This window comes from Macaca nemestrina, chromosome 1, assembly GCF_043159975.1.
Source record: "Macaca nemestrina isolate mMacNem1 chromosome 1, mMacNem.hap1, whole genome shotgun sequence".
NCBI classification, from domain to species: domain Eukaryota; kingdom Metazoa; phylum Chordata; class Mammalia; order Primates; family Cercopithecidae; genus Macaca; species Macaca nemestrina.
The window spans coordinates 193,713,549-193,721,032 of NC_092125.1; the positions used below are offsets into that span (position 1 = coordinate 193,713,549).

At 43.5% G+C, this 7,484-nt stretch overlaps 1 pseudogene; it reads right to left on the reverse strand.

The window, feature by feature from the left end:
* Positions 1–627: 627 nt before the first annotated feature.
* On the reverse strand, positions 628–1,946 carry LOC105494800 (ornithine decarboxylase antizyme 1 pseudogene; annotated as a pseudogene).
* Positions 1,947–7,484: the final 5,538 nt, after the last annotated feature.

Here is a 7,484-nt window from a genome sequence, read left to right on the forward strand (position 1 = left end):
TTGTTTACTCAAGTCATGACCATAGCTGTAAGGTGGAACTTTCATAATTTGACTTAATAAATAATATTCTCAAATGTTTATAAACATATATTGATAATTTACTTCTACATTGTAACGATATTTTAACCATACCTCATGTTAACATCTCTTTATTTCATATTATCCTGGATTCAGGGTGCATATATAGATTTAACTTGTTCCAGTTGATGATAGGCATTGATTTCCATATTCAACCTCTCATGGTTTGACTGTCCCTGGGCATGAAAACTTTATTCTTAGACCTTCCCGTTTGACTCCTGCAACCACCCTGTTTGCTTCCCCAAACATTATACTTGAAATCCCTCCAAAATTTCTCCTTCCCATCAGTTACAAAATGTATCAGGCATTTCTCTGCCTGGAGATTTGGCACTGGCCGCTCTTTTCATGAAGGTTTTTCATGGAGGATTTAGGCACCAGGGCTGCAAAGTGTCATCTTCAGTGACCATAGGGTGTCAGCAGGGCCAAAAACAAAGCAAACATTTAACCATTTCATTGACTGAATGAGACTTTTCAGAGTCATAGATTCAATTTAACTCCAATCTCGTTATTTTTATCTTACTGTAATACAAATAATAATTCTAAATAAAATTAAAATTCTACATCAAAATCCTAATTTATTTAACATTACAATCCTCCCTCTCCAACATTCCTGATCCCTCTTATTCTGCTCTATTAATGGCACTTATATCTTCCAACATATCATGCCTCAATTTTCATTTTTTTTCTGTTTTTTTTCTTTTCGTTCTTTTTTTATTTTTTTATTTTTTATTATTTTTTATTTTTTGAGACGGAGTTTCACTCTTGTTGCCCAGTCTGTAGTGCAACGGCACGATCTTGGTTCACCGCAACCTCCGCCTCCTGGGTTCAAGAAATTCTCCTGCCTCAGCCTCCCAAGTAGCTGGAATTAAAGGCATGCGCCACCATGCCGGGCTGATTTTTTTTTTTTTTTTCCTTTTTAGCATTCATTTGCACAGTTACAACATGTGGACAAACCCAGGTGAGATGAGCGAGTCTACCGTTCCCACTCACCCGGCAGACGCCGGGGCAGCCCCAGGAACTCGATGCCCAGCCCCGCCGCGGCCGCTACTCCTCCTCGCCAACGTGTAGGCCATGAAGAAAGCGTCGGGTCTCTTGGGGACAAGGGGGGATGCCCCGGTCGCACAATCTCAAAGTCCCAAAAGCTGAAGGTCCGGAGCAAGGTGGCTGTGTCTTCGTGGTTCTTGTGGAAGCAAATGAAGACATGGTCGGCGCGCAGCTGCTCCTCGGCTAACTGCTGGAGAACTGCAAAGCTGTCCTCGCTCCCCTGGGACAGCGCACCGCCAGGGATCTCGATGCAGAGGCTGCGGCCGCTCAGCACGGCTCGCCAGTTAATGCGTTTGGCATCTGTGAGCCTAGAACGGACCAGTTGAGAATCCTCGTCTTGTCGTTGGACGTTAGAATCTCCGTTACGTTCAGCCGATCATAGGAGTAGAGTAAGTTAGCTGAAAGATTGTGATCCCTTTGACGATTCCCTCGCCTACCCGGAATCTTCAGGGGTGGGCGAGGGGCATCGGGGTGCGCGAGGGGCGTCAGGAGCACCACCGAGACCCCGGGCCCCGGTTACTACAGCAGCGGAGGGAGACCCTGGAACTCTCGCTGCTGCGGCCGCTGCGGCTGTGCAGGCTGAGGAGCGGCCTGGTGCGGCTGGCGTGGACGGTGACGCTGGCTTTGATCCCCTTTCTTCTCTCGGGCAAAGCCCTGGCTTTTGAGGATCGCTGCAGGGAGGAGTTCACCATCCGGCCCCTGGAATCCGAAACCAGGAAAAGCTCTGCTGTGCCTCTCTGCGCCGCCGCCGCTGCTCGCCGTGCGCCCTTTTTAAAGCACAAACTGAGACGTCCCATAAGTTATCAAATATCTTAAATTTATATTTATTTTTATAATAAATATGAAATTTATATTTATTCTTATTTATTTTTATAAATAAATACAAAAATAACATTTGAATTTATTCATCTCCCTTTGAATTTTTACATCCATTGACATTGGTTAAGTGATCTTGTAAAACAAAAAACCTACTTTATTTCCTGTCAGTAGGCGAAAAGTGGCTTCCTTTGCTCATATTTTGTCATAACAGCTTTCATAATAATTTTAAAAAGCCAATAAAACCCTAAACAAGAAAGGAAATAAATTAATTTATATAAATTATAATTTATGGCTTGCCTTTGCTCTGCATAATTACATAGTCAATGGAAGTAGTCCCTGCTGATTTCAACTTGGAATCAACTTACAAAGCACAAAAGACTGAATGTAAATGTTTTCCATCCTGATTGTGTAAAAGTGAAACTACACATGATAGAAGTCGGAAGGTGAGCCTGGGGAAAAATGCTGAAAGGGAAGGGAAAGTCTCTGATATCTGCATTTAAAAAAAAAACGAGGAGTCGGGCCGGGCGCGGTGGCTCACGCCTGTAATCCTAGCACTTTGGGAGGCCAAGGTGGGCGGAGCACGAGGTCAGGAGTTCGACACCAGCCTGGCCAACATGGTGAAACCCCATCTCTACTAAAAACACAAAAATTAGCCGGGCATGGTGGTATACGCCTGTAATCCCAGCTACTCAGGAGGCTGAGGCAAGAGAATCGCTTGATCCCGGGAGGTGGAGGTTGCAGTGAGCCAAGATCAGGCCACTGCACTCCAGCCTGGGGCACAGAGCGAGACTCTATCTCAAAAAAAAAAAAAAAGCCAGGCGCGGTGGCTCATGCCTGTAATCTCAGCACTTTGTGAGGCCGAGGCGGGCGGATCACGAGGTCAGAAGATCGAGACCATCCTGGCTAACACGGTGAAAACCCGTCTCTATTAAAAATAAAAAAAATTGGCCGAGCGTGGTGGCTAGAGCCTGTAGTCCCAGCTACTAGGGAGGCCAAGACAGGAAAATCGCTTGAAACCCCAGGAGGCGGAGCTTGCAGTGAGCAGAGATTAAGCCACTGCGGCTCCAGCCTGGGCTACAAGGCAAGACTCCATCTCAAAAAAAAAAAAAAGGGAGAGAGAGGACCTAAAACAGTCAGTCCTATAACTGTATTGAGAGAAGAGGAGGATTGTGTTAGCTTAACCCAAAAATAGACAAATCAAGGAATGGTGGCATAGTATGTTATTTAGAAATATGAAGGTAAGCACAAGAGAGGAAAAACGTCTTTTAATAGAGTTATTTTTTAAAAGCTTCCCATTGGGGAATGGGTCAGGGGAAGAAAGTGAGGATGGGTAGAACAGAGCCTTGTCTCGGGCAGCTACAAGACAGTGGACACTTGCACCTGTCCTCCAGAAAATACCCTTTATGTAGCAAGTTTTGTGGGTTTTTTTTTTTTTTTTTTTTTTTTTTTTGTAAAACGTGTGCAGTTAGTCATGTCTCAGACACTCTTGCAAAACTCATGACCACTGGGGAAGTTAGATAAGCATCTTCGTGAGGGGTTATCTATGCTACAGGCATTGTTTCTGTGGGACTGCCTTGGTATGCAGGAGTCAAATATGGGTCATTATGTATGTTTGGCTTGAAAATGGCATTACTCTTGCCATGCAACAGGCTGTTCTCCAAACGAAGAAAACAATTCCTTGTACAATAACATCAAGAAATAATGTATTCAGGAATAAATTTAACAAAAGAAGTGCAAGACTTATACAATGGAAACTATAGAATACCATTGAAAGAAATTAAAGCAGATCTAAATAAATGGAAAGGCCTCCTATGTTCATAGATCAGAGTATTATTATTATTATTATTTTTTTTTTTTTTTTGAGACGGAGTCTGGCTCTGTCCCCCAGGCTGGAGTGCAGTGGCTGGATCTCAGCTCACTGCAAGCTCCGCCTCCCGGGTTTGCGCCATTCTCCTGCCTCAGCCTCCCGAGTAGCTGGGACTACAGGTGCCCGCCACCTCGCCCGGCTATTTTTTTGTATTTTTTAGTAGAGACGGGGTTTCACCGTGTTAGCCAGGATGGTCTCGATCTCCTGACCTCGTGATCCGCCCGATAGATCAGATTATTATTAAAATGGACATATTCCCCAAATTGATCTACAGATTCAATGCAATCCCTATAAAAAATCCTAACTGGATTTTTTTTCAGAAATTGATGAGCTGATTCTAAAATTCATATGCAAATGTAAGGGAACTAGAATAGCCAAAACAATATTGAAAAAGAAGAGCAAATTTTGGGACTCTCACTTCCTGATTTCAAAATCTACTACAAAGCTACAATAATCAAAACAGTGTGGTGGTAGTGTAGGGATGACATATAGATCAATGGAATAGGAATGAAAGTTCAAAAATAAATTCTCCTATTATGACCTATTCATTTTTGACAAGGCTGCCAAAACAATTCAATCAGAAAGATAATCTTTTCGACAATAGGTGCTGGGACAATTGGATATCCACATTCAAAAGAATGGAAATGAGGAGTGACTGACTGATAATGGGTACAAGATTCTTTTGGGGGTGATTACAGCATTCTAAAATAGATTCTGGTGGTGGCTGCCTAAATATGTATACTAAAACCCATAGATTTTACACTGTAGGTGAATTTTATGGTACAAAATTATATATAAATAAAGTTGTTTTAAAGCATGTCAGATGTCACTCCTTTATTAACAATTCTCCAAAGGCTTTTGATATTATGTAGGCTAGTTGTTCTTGACAAGGGTCAGAGGAGAGGAGGATTTTTCTCTAGGGGACATTTAACAATGTCTGGAGACATTTTTGGCTGTCACACTGGCAGGGGACTACTAGCATCAAGTAGGAAGAGGCCAAGGATGCTTCATTTTTTTTTTTTTTTTTTTTTTGAGACGGAGTCTTGCTCTGTCGCCCAGGCTGGAGTGCAGTGGCGCGATCTCAGATCACTGAAAGCTCTGCCTCCCGGGTTCACGCCATTCTCCTGCCTCAGCCTCCCGAGTAGCTGGGACTACAGGTGCCCACCACCTTGCCCGGCTAGTTTTTTGTATTTTTTTTTCTTTTAGTAGAGACGGGGTTTCACCGTGTTAGCCAGGATGGTCTCTATCTTCTGACCTCGTGATCCGCCCGTCTCGGCCTCCCAAAGTGCTGGGATTACAGGCTTGAGCCACCGCACCCGGCCTTTTTTTTTTTTTTTTTTTTTCTTGAGTCAGAGTCTTGCTCTTGTCAGCCAGGCTGGAGTGCAGTGGTGCCATCTCTGCTCACTGCAACCTCCACCTCCCAGGCTTGAGCAATTCTCATGCCTCAGCCACCTGAGTAGCTGGGATTACAGGTGTGTGCCACCATGTCTGGCTAATTTTTGTATTTTTACTAGAGACGGGGTTTCACAATGTTGGCCAGGCTGATCTCAAGCTCCTGACTTCAGATGATTCACCTATCTCAGCCTCCCAAAGTGCTGGGATTACAGGCATGAGCCACTAGGCCCAGCCCCAAGGATGCTTCTTAACATTTTACAATGTTTTCAGCTAGGCAATCATCTACACAAAAGGATTATCTATCGGAAAACATCAATAGTGCTGAGACTGAGACATCTTGATCTAGAGAAAAAGCAAGGTCCTTACAATGGCCTATAAAGCTCTACCTACTCTGGCTCTGGCTGCCTCTATTGTCATCCCCCTCCACTCTCCTTATTGCTCACTCTCCTTCAGGCACACTGGCCTAGTTGCTGTTTCTCAGATACACCAGGCTCACTTTTTCCTTGGAGCCTTTGCATGTGTTATTCCTCTTGCTTAAGAGCTTCTTCCCTCATGATCACATGGCTAAATCCCCCATCTTTTTTCAAGTCTTTGAACAAATGTCCCTTCCCAATGAGACCTACCTTGACCATCCTATTTAAAATTATAACACTCCTGGCCAGCGCGATGGCTCACGCCTGTAATCCCAGCACTTTGGGAGGCCGAGGTGGGCGGATCACCTGAGGTCAGGAGTTCAAGACCAGCCTGGCCAACGTTGTGAAATTCCATCTCTACTAAAAAATCCAAAAATTAGCTGGGCGTGGTGGCAGGCACCTGTAATCCCAGCTACTCGGGAGGCTGATGCAGGAGAATCAGTTGAATCCGGGAGGCAGAGATTGCGGTGAGCTGAGATCACACCATTGCACTCCAGCCTGGGGAACAAGAGAGAGACTTAGTCTCAAAAAAAAAAAAAAGAAAAAAAAAATTACAACACTCCTGTAGTCACTAGTACTCCTTCTTGTCCTGTTCTATTTCTTTTTTAAAATTCCCTGTTATTATTGCCTTAGAATCTATTGTTTACTTTGATTATTTAGCATGTCTATTGCTGTTGTTTGTCTTCCCTAAGCATCACAAGGGTCCTCATCCATTTTGCTCACTGACCTATCCCAGTTCTTGGGATATTGTAGCTGTCAATAAATATTTATTGAATAAGTTGAATGAATACACTTGATTCCTTCCAAAGCCTTTAAAAACATATTGGCATTCACTGTTCAATATCTATGCCAAATTTCCAAAAGACATTTTAAAACCAAGTATTTATTAAAAATATAAATTACATATTGTAAATTATACCTAATAGCACGTTCTTTCTTTCTTTCTTTTTCTTTTTCCTTTTTTTTTATGAGATGGAGTCTCACTCTGTCACCCAGGCTGGAATGCAGTGGTAAGATCTCAGCTCACTGCAACCCCCACTTCCCAGGTTCAAGCGATTCTCCTGCCTCAGCCTCCCGAGTAGCTGGGATTACAGGCATGCAGCAACTACACCTGGCTAATTTTTGTATTTTTAGTAGAGGCAAGATTTCACCACATTGGCCAGGCTGGTCTCAAACTTCTGACCACAGATGATCTGCCCGTTTTGGCCTCCTAAAGTGCTGGGATTACAGGTGTCAGCCACTGTGCTCGACCAATAATACACTCTTAACCCTAGACAAGACTTTTTGATAATTCATAGATTATTCTCTCAAACTGCGGTGCTAGTCTCTAGGGGATAAATTGCACAGCCAGTTAAAGTGTAACTGGGTTTCCAGAATCTCATTGCTTCTATATTCAGGATTCAAAGGTAAAATTGTATTTCTGGCAAGCACTGGGCCAACCCATTTACCCCAGCTTCTCTCCATTACTTTTTCTTTTTTTCTTTTTTTGAGACAGACTCTCACCCTGTTACAGTGGTGCGATCTTGGCTTACTGTGATCTCTGCTTCCTGCATTCAGGTGATTCTCCTGCCTCAGCCCCCCAAGTAGTTGGAATTATAGGTGTATGCCACCACACCCGCTAATTTTTGTATTTTTGGTAGAGAAAGGGTTTCACCATGTTGGCCAGGCTGGTCTTGAACTTCTGGCCTCAAATGATCTGCCCACCTCATCTCCCAAAGTGCTGGGATTACAGCTGTGAGCCTTCGCCCTCAGCCTCTCCATTGCATTTTGGGAAACATACTGCATTAAGATCGTGGAATTAATGAAATCAGTCTCTGTTCAGTCTTGATGTTGCCCCCAAATTTTCCAAATAATGCAGACACAGAAAA